Below are 15,231 nucleotides of genomic sequence, written 5' to 3'. Positions count from 1 at the left end.
GGGGGGGGGGGGGGGGATATCATCTACTGGTTCCAATAGGATAGTGACGACTGCCAATCTCAAGTCTGGAGCCAATCCTGGGGGGAAGGAGGAGAGAAATTAGCACGCAGTCGAAGTGCTTGAATTCGTTCATACATACTCCTTTCAAAAAACAGATTATTTTAAAATATATATATTTTATTTAGTTCATGTTAGGTTTATTTAACCCTTGTTTAAACCCATGTGTAACAAAAGTAAAACTGACACATTAGAACTTGAAAACGATAAACAAAAACAAAGTTCAATAAACAGTAAAACACAGTATATGGTCCCTTTCTGAGTAAAGATCAGGACACATAAATGGATTTAATGAACATTGTTAGCCCTGCCCACTTGCGCAGATGTCACGCAAGTGTCTGAGTAAGTATTGGTTTTTGAGTACGATTGCCAGTACTGTAATGGGTTTTTTGCACACACATGATTCATAGTGTAATCCACGTTTAAGAATCAAAAACATGCGTTCAACTTTGTTGTTTATTTGTGATAGTTTTGTTTTAAGATTTAAACTGCATATTTTGTATGTTATGTGTTTTAAGTGCCAATTAGTATAGAAAACTACTTTGTAATGCTTAAGGGTGGTTTGTGATTAGATATTCATCTCTGCAAAACCTGCTTGCATAGTATGCCAATTTCCTTTACAGAAACAAATGGAAACACCTTTAAAAATACATTATATTTCAGTGAAGTGTCATGAAAATAAAATCATGTAATAGTCTTTCATAAACATTTAATATTTAAGTAAAGTGCCATGACTTTCTCTCCTGCTGATGCAAACCGTGTCATTCAGTTTAAAGGTGTTATGTTCTTTTGTCAAATAAAACAAATCCGTTTGCTTCAATAATTTTGTTCACACACTGTGTTGTTTACAAGAATTATTGCGACCTAGGTTTTAGGTTCACTTAGAAAAATGTAGGGTCTCCAAACTCTCTAATGGACAACCAGACTTTCTTGACTAGTGGTCCGATTGCCATTGCCTCAAAAAGAAACCCTTTTTAACCCTGACACTCAATCCATGTATGATTTGAAAGCAAAAGAGATGTAAACTTGTGTGGTGGTTTATTTCAATTTGTACTGTTTGTACTGTAAATAATTTGTTATACAGGATAATCACTTTTAGGACCAGAAACGGATGACTAAATAAATGTTCTCGTCATTGATGCAAACGTTAGTTTTTACACAGTTGTGTTTCATTATGTTTTGTACTGGCTTGTATGTTTTAGAGACAGTCAGAATATCTTGGCAGGGATGTAGTGGATACAATATATCACACTTGAGATTTTTACATTCAGTGGCAGGGCCATTAGTGATAGCATTTAGAGGGGCTTGTCATTCTGTTTTTCTGCATGCATTATATATGCATGTCACACTGCCAATTCTACATATATCTACTGATTTAACCACTTATCTAATAATGATTCAAAAGGAGAGTGCAGCTGCTCTCACAGGGTGAGAATAAGCATGTATATTACAGCACCCTGTTCTAGATTCATCCGTCTAGCTCCTCTTAATGTGACATCACATATATCCCATCTACATTTTGACACATGTATATGATATAAGTTGGTCCACAGTGATCTACGTTTTCAATTTGTAGAACATCACTGCAGTGTATAAACTGATTAGAGCTATTCATATCTCTTTGTATTAAAGCATTATATAACACATCCAGTAGACCTCATGTTTGCCTAAGTTGTCCAAAATGAACTATTTACATTGTCTGTACTACAGTAATGTTCAACAACTATTGATGATGATAACACCCTTTCCAGTTAAGAATGTTTGCAACAAGGGTTGTCGGGACAAAAGAAAACTCCACAAAAACACCAATTGGACAATGTTTTATTGTACGTGTTTGTAATTCAAATGTTATAATAAACTAAGTGAAATTGCCCATTGGATATACTGCATAGTATACAGTATATACTGTCATTCTTATTAGGTTAAGAGCTGTCCATGTTACACTCCCAGATTTTCTATGATCGTGATATGAATTCATCTTGAACAGACATTTCAATTAGAGTTGCAACATGCAGTACTAAAACATTTCTCCAGTTCCTGTTCATATTGTTACCACTTAGAATTGTGGATTTTATGTACTATACTGTACTATACTATATGATAATGCTCGACTCTTAGTTACTTGACTATGTAAATAAAACATCTGAATTTGAGACAATCGAGTGAAATAGAAGTGTCCAAAAATTACTTATTCCTTTCAGTTTTTCACATGTATTTGAAGGTTTTATCTTTCCAAGCATAGTTACACATTACATAGTAATGTTTTCAAATATAACATTTTTATTGTTTTTAATTTTTTTTTGTATTCATATTTTGCTTTGGATTCAAATTCAATTATTTCACACAATTGAAAGCTACAGATGTTAAGTGCCAGTATGGATTTAGCTTTTTGTATTGAAGTAATGGGATGGTGTGTGGGATCTGTATGTTGCATTTACTATGTCAGATAAAAACTATGACAAATGAACAATGAGCGCATAATAGTTTACACATGCAATATGTGTTCAAAATAACAAGGCTTTGCTGCATTTTATTACATGGTGAATATGCTTATACTGTATCGCTGCACATTATTATAAATATTACTGCACTTGCTCAAACAAATAAAATCTAATTACAAACTTGCTTTTATCTCATGTGTTGGGAAGTGTATTGATTTGCATATCTTAACTTAATAAGATTATTTTTGTACCATAATGTACACATTTTTGGCTTTCACTGTTACTTCAGATTGTCTGTCAGTTGTGATTTCAGGGATGGTGCAGGGTGAATCGTAAAATCAGGACAATGCAGTTTCCCTAACCCACAGGAGCACCAGAGGCAATGCAAGAATCCTTGTTATGACTCGTTAGTCACTCACACCTCTTCAATCTTTACCAGGTGAGCCCCTCGGGGACCATGGATACTCACTTCAACCATTTAAATATGAGACCATTCCTTCAATTAAAATGAAAGAAGAAAGCACCCCCCAGCCCCTTTTGCAGACATGAATGCACAGAAGAGCTTGGGGGTCTCTGGCTTGATGCTGAACAGGGTGGCGAGTCCTCTAGTTCTTTCCTGTGGACCACCACTGTCCTTTTTACCCTTGTCCTTCATTAGTTTCCTTAATAAGGGGGAAAAAAAGGACAAACTTAATTGTATGCTGCTAATCCATGGTTATAATCTTGCAGAACACCTAAATGCAACGTGCTAACTTGATTATTAGCACCTTTCACCAAATTCAGTGTTTGAAAACGTACATAGAACCGAACCCATAGTAGCTAACGGGGATCTGATACACAATAAATACAGCTTTATATACGTTGTGGTATCTTACTTTCCTTTCCTTGCCAGGACCTTCTGTGAGTCAGGATGGTGCACTAAAATGTCATTGAGCTTTTTTTTTATCTAAGATGAACAGGTTTGCAAACCCATGAGCAACAACATTTGCAGTTCTTCTGTTTCTTCCACTTGCTGCCAGCAGGCTAAAATACAAATCGATACTCTATTACAGTATTTAGTAAAAGAAAAAAAAAAAGTAATCCTAAAAACTGTTATGTATTTACACCACTCCTAATTTGGATACTTTCCAGCAAACTGGGATTATATGTATTCCAGTAACCCTATTTCTGCCAATTACACATTGTTCTTTACTGTAGGCATTAATGAGAAAAAAGTTTGATTACAATTAATAGCTGGTGCTACGAATGCCATGCTTATGTAAGGGTGCAGTGTTGTTACAGACTCTGTCCCCTGTCTGTGTGATGAGATGAGGATAAAGCTCTAAAACCATGAATTTACAGATGTTATCCATTCATCTACCATCAACTGAGGTATTCAAAGCATAACAGGATATCTTCTGGGAGCTCTTTGCTGTTATTAAAACAAACACTGCAATGATTCTTAAAGGCTTTTAAAAGAAAAATCTGTTTATTCCTCACACAATTTAATATTTATGATCCCTGAACAAAAATGACACAAATGACCTGATATCTCCAAAGACAGCCCCGGCTCTCAGAGTGACCAGAACGACGGTGCCATCAGCTCCACCAAGTACCTGAACTTCTCCTTGCTTTATAATGTACATTTCTCTGCCAATTTCTCCCTGCAGATACAGACCAAAATATATGCCATCAGAACTTCAGTCAGAAAGCAATCTCCCTTTCAACAAGTCTCCTGTTGTACATTCAAAATCACACAAATGGCTTGGTGGTGATGTGTCCCTATTCCAAACCAGCTATTCTGAAAAAAAAAAAAAAAAAACCTGCAGAGCTTCTGTAGATCCCCCCAGTTTCAAGAACAAGCAGCATAGCAATTAATATACAGTTTTTATATTGTCAGACAAAAATATATATATATATATATATATATATATATATATATATATATATATATATATATATATATATATATAGTTATTATATGCACATGTGTTTCAAATAATAACAATAATCACTATTTTATCATAGCTTCAAGATCATTTAGACATACTGAATACTGAATGGCAATATATAGTTATCATCAGGCCACTTATTCTGCTAAAAGTGTATAATTACCTTTTTGCAGAAGTTATCTCCTGGTAAATATACAGTAGATTTAAGCCTCAGCAACATGTCGCAAATCATCTGGTTATCACAGCCCTATGAAGAAAACACATGAAGGAAGAGTGCTATTAAATGAATCAGCTATAGTAATTACTGTTTATGATTTGCATAAAAAATAGATATTGTGACACGACTGGGTTGCTTTAGTGGAAAATATTTCTCCTATGTGTCCCTGAACATTATGAAACCCAACATTATGGTGTGTTTCATTCTGGGTTCATCAATGAAATGGATTCAGTGGCTGAGTTCAGATATCAAGAGGAAATGGTTAATATCACAGTTAATGTTACAGAACTGTATGTAACAGAAAACGCAATGAACTCACTTTACAAAGTTCAACATTGCTGACGATGGAGTAGTTCACATCTACTGCAATAGCCAGGTGCATACTTACTGGCAACTCCTCCAGTAATTCAGACTCATCTGAAGAAACAGGAAACAGTTTAATAACAGCTTGAAAAGGCAATTGCAAGCCTCCTCTTTTTTTTTATGATCTTTACTGGTACTTTTTAATACAAGCTCACAAGTTATTTCGGCTTTAATATCTAGTCACAAAGTTTTCAAATTGACATCATCACAGTTTTCCAGAACTGACAGAACTGACATCATGAGCACAGAACACCCAGAATTTCTTGTTTTATTTGTTCCAGCTATAGATTAGACTGTCGGATTATGCACAGCCTGATCCTGAAGATGTAGGGAGTGGTGCTATGCAGTGTTATACAACAGCCAGACACTGCCCTCCAATTGTTTTCTATGGAGGTCAGACACGTAAGCTAAATATCTTTTAAAAAGTTGTACAATAGTGATAATGGCATTGCTGTGGTGTGTTTCTATTTAAGCGTGGAATTCCTCTTGCTTTGCTCTTACTTTACTTGTAACTAATAATGTATTTTCAGACCATATGACTATCAGTATTTTATTTTTCAAGGTGATACATAATCAATAGAAAAATAAAATATCAATACTATCATGTAAAAATATAGCCTATAGACCCTGGAAATTAAGGAAACTAAAGGATGCCTTGAACATGAAAGGAGTGGGTGAATCATTTCTATTGCTATGCTGCACTCTAGTGGTGTACACTGAAAAAAATACAAAGCTATGAGAATATTAGTACAACATAAACACTCAGAGACAATAGTCTGATACATAATATTTGTACAATGTCTGCCAAACAATTGACTGTACTTTGTAATGTAATAGGATTAAGAGAAGAAAAAAAAGGGAAAGCAGTAAACAAATTCACTATTAGCCAAGATAAACTGTAAATACCCAACATGCCTTGGGATGCCCAGGTATAGTTATACCAGGTGCTCACCCTGTTCTGTACAATCTTGGTTATCTTATAAGTGTTCATGTAAGACACAGTATTATCCATTGAACTCTGAAAGAAAGGTTGTCCAGCAGTGGCTGCCCCAATGACATCTCTCATCTGCAAGACACACCTGTTACAATAATACCTATGCCAGTACATGTAATATAATAGGAAGTTATTTGGAACAACCCCACCACCATCAAACAAAGGTGATCACAGTATTGCCCTGTAAACCCAAACATTGTTATTTTGGGTTAAGTTGCTAATGTGGCCCTTTACAAAATAATTTTACCAACTGAATCACACCCTTTAATTGCACTCTTAAATCCTACAAAGTGTTGGCTCATAAAGTAATGGTTGGGTTTGTTTTGCAGTCAAATGTCACAATGAGAATGTGATAATGTAACTGTGCATGTATTGAGTGCTCAGCTGTAGGGCCCACACTGAGACAAGATGTAGGTAAGTCTGCTTGCTCCATCAGACACCTACAGATTTACTCTAAGTAGAAACCAAAGGGGTGGGGAGGGGGTGGGGGGTGGGGAGGAGGCGGGGAGAAGGTGGCTCATCTACCTGGGTCTACGATGCAACACAGGAAATCTGCTACTCTAAAAAAAAATATCATCGAATGAATTCACTGGCATTTAGCAGTGATTCATTACATTTTTTTTTTTATTTACCTGACCGATCAAGCTGGAGAATACAAAGACACCTGAGAAATAATTTAACAACTGAAACACGATCTCAAAGACAGTCACTGGCTCTGGAAGGCCACCAATAGTAATCAGAGTACGGGCTGCAAAATAGTAACATCTCAGGTACCTGAGGATAGAGAATTCATAGGCTAAAACAGCATCATCATCATCATCATCCTCCTGACTTGCACAACATACAACAGTTTATATATATGTGTGCTCATGAATGTACATATATATTATATATATATATATATATATGACATTACCAGTTTGTATTTCCCTTTTGAAAAAAAAAGTTCACATTTAGCACTGCAGAAGCGGGAATCTTGCCCAAAGATTTCTAGCACTGTGTGGTAAATGGACTGTTTTGTGTATTATATGACCAACTCATATTAGGTGCTGTATACACTTTAATACAGTAAAGGAAAAGGCAGAGTGGAAGGTGATTATGCAAAGTGAAAAGCCGTACTTGTTTCCTTCTCCATCGTAAACCCATTTGGTGCTGCCAATACCTTCATATTCAGAGGCCCAGTAGTATATACATGCATTAATGTGAAGGCTAAACAGCAGGTACCCTGTTGTTCAGAAGACTCTGTTAAAAAAAAATGTATAGATAGATAGATAGATAGATAGATAGATAGATAACAAAGCAAATAAAGCATGATAACAGAAAAAATAGCATCCAGTCTTTCATTAACTTCTAAGAATTCAAAGAATGACTCATACTGAGAATGAAAGAAAAAATAAAACAAATAAAACCATTGCTTGTTCATAGATTCCTGATTCATACTTCACTGTGCTACTATCTTTCCTTTATACTTACTGTTAGCATCTAAAACAAGTTTAATGCATGTTAAAATAATGATTTAAAAAACAATGCTTTCAAATTACAAAATTAGACGCTTTTACATTATAAATGTAGATATATTATTCAAGTTTAAAATATGTTACATGTTTTTCATGGTTTATCCAGCTATTACCATGGCAAAACCATACCACAGTCAACCATTAACTAGTAATGACTTTACTACAAAGTTTTCAGTAGTATGACTTGTATTAGGATGACATATTGTCATTAAATTAACTTTATAACTACACTGAGCACATAGCTGACTCCAGGTACTGGGTGATTACATACTTGAAATCACATACAACAGCAGTGTCAATGAACTACTTATGCTTATTAAAGTTTACCGTAGCACAGGCATAGCAAAGTGTGATTAAGCATAGTGAAAGCTTGGTAAAGCATAGGTAAGAATTGTAAAGAATAGTGAGGGATGGTAAAGCATATTAATAAACATGGCAAACCAGGGTAAATTTTGGTAAATGCATAATGTAACTACTGTACATAGCCTGTTTAGCTCAAGCATAGTTGATTGTTTTTTTAATAATAATAATAATAATAATAATAATAATAATAAATAATAATATTTACCTTCATTAAACGGTTTGCTCTGAACACTGATTTATTCCTAAACTTTAAGTAAAGCACCTCAAATGACAGGAGACAGATCAGATCAAGCTGTGGAAAAGAAAAATAGACTCTTAAACTTAAAAAAGAAAAAAAGAATGACTCCCTCAAAATTTCAAAATGCATATCCTGGATCAGCACTTACCCTAAATCTTAAGTAGGCTCTGTAATGTTTCTTAATTTCTGCCCTATCATACTGAGAAATAAAATGAACAAGGAAAATGATTTTTAGCAGTACTCAAAGGTGATATATATATATATATATATATATATATATATATATATATATATATATATATATATATATATATATATATATATATGGTGTGTGTGTGTGTGTGTGTGTGTGTGTGTGTGTGTGTGTGTATATATATTTATATATAAAATCATGAATTAAATTTCTCTTATTGGTTCAAATCAAGTCACACAATTGGTATTTCAGTTGGCATTATGAGTTTAAATAAGGATATTTTTCATTGTGAAACTGTGGCTGTTGTTAGGAATGCAGTGTGGTGAATGTATGCTTCCTGGGTGTTATATTTAACAACAACACCATTGTTTCAATACACTTGGTACTATCAGTAGTGTTTAGAGATACAAACTTACAATGATATCTCCACCCTTCACAAACTGCATCCGAGGCTGAAACACCAGCATATCCACCAGGTAAATGAGGTCACAAAAGCAGTCCAGCATGAACCAGTAGAGGTTGTTCTCTGGAGTCTGGTAAGGGAAAGCACAGCGCAGTGGGATGAACCAGCAGTTCCAGTTAAAAGCCAGAGTCAATAAAAACAGCCACAATATATATCTGCGGTCTGGGAAGAAAAAAAAAAAAAATCAGTTGACAAAACACAACCTAAACACAACCTAAGTTTCTTCAGTGTTCACTGTGTGTGTATATTAGTTAGCAAAATACTATACTTCTTCTACCTTTGCCTCGTCCTTCTTCTCATCCTTCTTCTCATCCTTCTTTGGGCGTTTCTTTTTGACAGGAGCTAAGGAGAGGTACAGTGGTAAGATTATTACACACAATGGAATAAGGAGAAATAAGACTTTGTTTTGTACAGAACAAAAGGAAACATGACCGTGCTAGTATGTGAACAGCTAATTTGCTTCCAGTTGTATTAGCTCCCATCAATGTCAGGTGAGCCAGTCTAGTTAGAACACGATTGTAAGCCATTGTTTAATCTATAATATGCCTAAATAGAGCAGCTTGATGCCATCATGAGGACTCTAAACTGTGAATCCCTTCCACTCAACATTTTTTTTTCATTAACACAATAACATTTAAACAAAAGGTTATAATTGCACTAGTGTAAAAGATACATAAAAATGTATCTTAATCAAATGTTATAGTGTTACAAAGTCCCCTGCAGTGCTCTGATTGAAGTGAGTGGTGCATTGTTGGAGGAGGGAGCATGATCTGGACGCACTGCAATCTTTAGAAAGGATTTGTTTTCTCCTGGTAAATGCTCCAGAGTAAATGTTGAGAAATGTATTGTTCAGTTGACTTACGACCTATTATGTGTGATTAACATTTTTAAAAGAGGCGGCAATATGTTAAAAAATATAATGCTGCAATAAGATTAACACAGAACACTGCAACTGTATGTAATACAGTATTGTCATTAAGCTATGTCATTAGGTTAATTAAGTATGAGCTGCTTTCAATCAAGATTTCAAAATTTACTGGCACAGATCCTGCCATATTAAATCAATACATGGGCAAAAGGCCCTCTCCTTAGAATTACGCTTTATTATACAAACCCATTACATTCACTCAGACTCAATATGTGAGTTGAGGATTTCTCCCTGTTTTAAATTCTGGATGATAGGAGAATACATATGTTTTCAGTCTATAAATTTAGTCAATAAAAATAGGAAAATGTTTAATAGACTGTGAAGTTCTGAAGAAGAGGGAATCTGCAGGTTTTGAAAATTACTGTATTTCAAATCCTACCAAGATGCTGTGTCCAAGCTAATATGCAGTATTCCTATTGTATTGCACTAGGATTAAGTACCTTTGGTAATGGCCTCTATCTCCTGATTTAGGCCTTACATCCCTTACAAATACTGTTTTATTGTATCAGTAATCAAATAAATGTGTCTTTCTTTCAATAAAGTGTATTAGAAACAAAAAAGAAACCTACAATTCTATATTGAACCTATAAAAACGATATATTTACTGTAAATTTGGAATGGAAATATTTACATGTATGCAAATTAAGACTAGGAAATAATGCCGAACCTGACCACATCACCCCTGTTTGAGGTTTTAAAGGTCTTTCCTTAGCTAGTTTGTGTATTTATTTACAAAAAAAAAAAAAAAAACAACAACAAAAAAAGCAACTTTACCGTCCAAGACTATTGTTTATTGTGAGTGTTCAATTACAGTACATTTTTACATGATGTGTACCAAACCCTACACAGGAGTAAGATTATATCCTGAAAACAATATCCACCACAGATATCCCTCTTTTATATGAAGCCTATTATATAACAATATAAAGACATCACAATATAAAGACAACACAAAGCGTTTTCTTTTTGTTAAAGTTATCATTAAAATGCAGCTTGTTTGTCAGCATGAACTCCAATGCAGAGTGCAGTTTACCTCTTTTGAAGGCTCTGTTCTTTCTGGAGCTGGTGTTGCTTGTGGCACAGGCTTCTCGGGAGCCATTGGTTCATCTTGTTGTCGAGGTGTTACTTTGCCAAAACCTGATTTTAGTTTACTAAACATGTTTGAATGGGGACGTTACAGTGGTTCCTGTTCTAAAAACAACAAACCCCATATGTTGCTCTTCTCCCGCACACTCCTTAAACACACGCTGTGATGTAATTAGCTTTTAGTCTGGTTAATACCTCTGTGGAACGCCCACTTAAAGATCTATTCTAGTGCAGAGAGCTAATTTTATCTTCATTTGTTTTTATCTGAAATTGCCTGCCTGCTTAAAGGTTTAAGGATCTTCTTTAATGGACCCCATTCAATTTTTTTTATTTTTATTGTTTTTTAAATATATTGCAAACGAAAGTTACACACAAGCATTATAAAGTATGTGACACAGTGAGAATGTCTTCTTGAACTATGCCTTTATTTTTATCTTCTGCTGTTCTCGCAAAGATCACTTAGTTAATTGAACTTTGGAATCTGCTGCTAAGTAAGAAGATTAATGTTCCTGCAGCAGCCTGGGAGTCAGTATCCTTTTAGCTTCTTAGAGTCTTCTTACATTTGCTTGCTAATTGTTTGATGATGCATTCTACACACATCAAGATATGATAAGTAGAACGTATGAAATCTAACGTAGCAACGTCACCATTAGACTTTTACTTCCATGAAGGTAACTGCAGAGGAGATTCAGAAATTATCAAGTACCGTACCCATGCATAGCATCTTGGTATATAATCTATATATATATATATATATATATATATATTACATGTTAATCACAACTTAAATATATAGATTACAATACTACAATGGAACAGTTTAAAAAAAAAATGCATTTAATCATTTAACCAGGAATGTAATCAACTGGGTTTGAAGTTTCATTTTGAAGAGGTCATGGAAGCATTACTGCAATAATGCAATAAATATGTACATAAATAAACAATAATTTAGCACTTGTGACATAACATTGCATGGTGTCACTTCCATGCATCCCAAACATAAGTTTTAAAATGTTTCTATCTTCATGGTAATTGGTAATCAAAATACCATTCTCCTATCTGCTTGTGGAACCTAGGTAAGTTAAAAATATCCTGAGATTGCAACCTACAGCCAGTATGTAGGTTATTAATTAGCAATGCATTCCAATGAGATGGAGCAAGACCCTTCATTTCTTTAGACACAAAGCAGTACTAAAGAAAGAGGCTACCTGCATTAATGGTAACTATTCCAAATGATCTTGCTGCAAGGAATGGCAAGTCAATGGAGAACAGGCTAATGTAAATCTTACACCAGGTGTAGTATCTCTAACAAGACCTACATTTGGAGAATGTATACCTACCAGGCAAGTGGGTCCAAAGACATATTCTTCAAAAGCTCACAACCTTTATTGTAATTTTGTGCCACTGCAACGTTATGCAAAGCGAAGTCATGTGGGTTGTTTCTTCGTGGGATTACGAGTCATGAATGTTTGAATTTTAGGTAGTCCAAGATTAGTGCTAATCAGCGGCTGTGAAAGTACCCTTCAAGTAAAATTTTAATCTTAGATTACAGTAGTTGCCATACACATACACGCATGGCAAATCACAGATGAGTTATGGTTAAGGGTGGTAAATGCATAGTGCTAACATGTCAAACGCATACTGCAAAATGATCATGGTCACCCCCAACATCCATAATGACAAATAACCCTTATATTGTGTATGTGCCATCTCTCTCTCTCTCTCTCTCTCTCTCTCTCTCTCTCTCTCTCTCTCTCTGTAATATAATATATAGCTGAAGACATCACCATTGGGATCACGGTGCCAGGAACAAATTTTGCTCATAAACAAAGGGAATGAAACAAAGGAACTTTGGAACCACTTGGAACGAACATTCTATTCTGACATCATCCACACAATTCTTGAAATACAGCCTTTCATAGGGATAGACTATTGTCAGCTTGAAGCTACATGTCAAATGAATGGGTTCCAAAGCAAGTAAGGACAAGTTTTATTTGTCTTTTAAAAGAACCTGCAACGTGGCATCCTGTGTTGACTACATAGCAAAGTCACAAAGCATTGTGAAGCAATATTAAAGCACAGGCAAGCATGTGAAACCATAGTTAATAATAGTAAGCATGGAAAACACCATATGTAATATATAAGCATGTATATAGAACCTGATTTTGCATAGCAGTTTGCTACTGTACTGCTTCTGTGCTTCAAGAATAGAGCAAAGATTTCTAGATCCCCTGGCCTGAGTATATGATATTTTTCAAAGCCTTTTTAGGCCAAAACCTTTTTTTTTGCTCACTTAGCTCTTTGAACATGGCTCTTTTATTGACTTTCACAAGTTTTTGTTGTTTTCTTCATTAATTTGTATTTATTACAGAGCCCTTCCCTTAACTTTTGATCAAAGATCTATACCAGACCACAGCTCAGCTGTACAATACAAACACTGGCTAATCCTCAGTTCATTTAATGCTTGAGTGGGAATCCCACTTTAGTGAAAACACACACTTTAAAAAAATGTATGTAAAAAAGTATTTCTTTCAATTGTGCTGTGATGCAAAGAGAATGCTCATTAGAAAAATCCATTTTTTCACCCCTCATTTGACTCCAGTACAAAACTCTGACAGACCTTTACTCAAACCACTCATCCATAAACTTCCATATTTACTGTTTACTGTGCCTAATCCATAATGTTGACAATATTATTTTGTTTTAGAATTAATGGAGTTATTGTTCTTGCATTAGTTGAGGAAGGAAACGGTTTTAGAAATGCTGTTGTTCATATTGTCCAAAGGATTCTGTTTAGTTATTGATTTACACCAAGCTAATAATTAAATGTAATATCTCTTATCATTGCTATGTAGGAAATCTACATTAGATGTGTAGGATAATATTTTTAAGCAAAAGTTTCCTAGTTGTAAAACATTATAGGAATCACATATGTCTTGTTTCAACAACAATAAAACAAATTGTTAAAAATGATTTAACAAAATGAGCAGATCGGCTGCATTAATCACTGCTTGACTGAGTGTGTCAGCTGGAATTCTGTAAAGACCTAGAGTAGGGGCTCATGTATTGCAAATCATAAATGAATTACCATCGAATAGAATAGCGCTGGGAGATAAGGGAGGCCACTGGAGACACCCTTTAATGACTGCATGCTCATATAACAACACAATGAGGCCTGTCACCTCCAATGAAATAATGCTAGAGAGCTATGCACTTTTTGTGTTATTTGGTAATAAGTATATTGAAGAACATGCAGTAACAGATCAGCTAACTTCTTGTGCTTCTCCTCTCTCCTCTCTACTGTATTCTATTATTATTATTATTATTATTATTATTATTATTATTATTATTATTATTATTATTATTTATTCAGTTGTTGCAGGGCAGTACAGTATTACAATGCACTATTAATATTTAAATACAGTATAGTTTACAGTAAATGCAAATAATACAAAAGTACAATATGAACTAAAGAGCAACAAGTAAGGATTACAGCAAGTTATATCTACAAAGACACGAGTTGTGCAATTGTGCAAGGGTGGTGCATTAGCTGAGGATCCAGTAGCATGGTGCTTTGGTCAGGCAAGTCCAGTGCATAGTAGACACTTTAAACAGGTGGGTTTTGAGGAGGTGGATGGAAAGCAGTGAGAGACGGAGCAGTCCTCGGGTTCTCTGGTAGCTGGTTCCACCACAGAGGGGCTAAGGAAGAGAAGGACTGTGCAATGGAGAGGCATGACCAGGTGACCAGTAGAGGAGGAACGGAAAGTGCGAGAAGGGTGGAGGGAGACACATGGGATTGGTGGTAGGAGGGGCAGGGTGGTGAAGAGAGGGGTAGGCAAGAACCTATATTTCAGAATATGTACCTTTTTATTTATTTTAGAGTAATATCAAAATGAAATCATGATGTAACTGAAGATTCCCATGACATCCGCATTCACCTGGAAAAGCTACAGAGGAGGCGAAAGGCTGTGGACCTTGCCTTTGTGTACAGAAACCAGATCAGCTGCCTCTTAAAGATAGTCAAAAAGATGTAAGTCAAATTCAACTTTTTACTATTATTTTTTCTGTCCAGCTGTTTCTACAGAGAGGCCAGGTAATGGAATACAGTACTGTAATACCCCCGAAGCTACTTCTGGACTGTGAAAGCCTTGCATCTTTGGTCACATCTCAGCAGTGTTATATTAAAATAATATCAAAATAACTGAAAATCTAATTTTGAAAATGTTAGAACCCTAAAACCCCCACTGCACTCTGGCATCAATGGAAACTCTTAATACTTTTCATTTGTGTATCTGAGTTAAAGGCCTTTGCAATAGACTACACTCCCTGTTGGGACTTCTATTTCTAAAGATAACATTTCTGAGTAAAGATGCAGGCTTTCTGTCAGTGCTGAGGTATATGTGCTCTTCCTATATAAAAACAGGGATATTACAGTACTGT

General features: G+C 35.1%; 1 pseudogene; it reads right to left on the bottom strand.

Moving 5' to 3' along the window:
• Nucleotides 1-24: 24 nt before the first annotated feature.
• On the bottom strand, nt 25-10,804 carry LOC121313760 (annotated as a pseudogene).
• Nucleotides 10,805-15,231: the final 4,427 nt, after the last annotated feature.

This window comes from Polyodon spathula, chromosome 4 (assembly GCF_017654505.1).
Source record: "Polyodon spathula isolate WHYD16114869_AA chromosome 4, ASM1765450v1, whole genome shotgun sequence".
NCBI classification, from domain to species: Eukaryota; Metazoa; Chordata; class Actinopteri; order Acipenseriformes; family Polyodontidae; genus Polyodon; species Polyodon spathula.
Note: the sequence above shows the minus strand (reverse complement) of the source record. Positions and strands in the feature narration are given on the sequence as shown.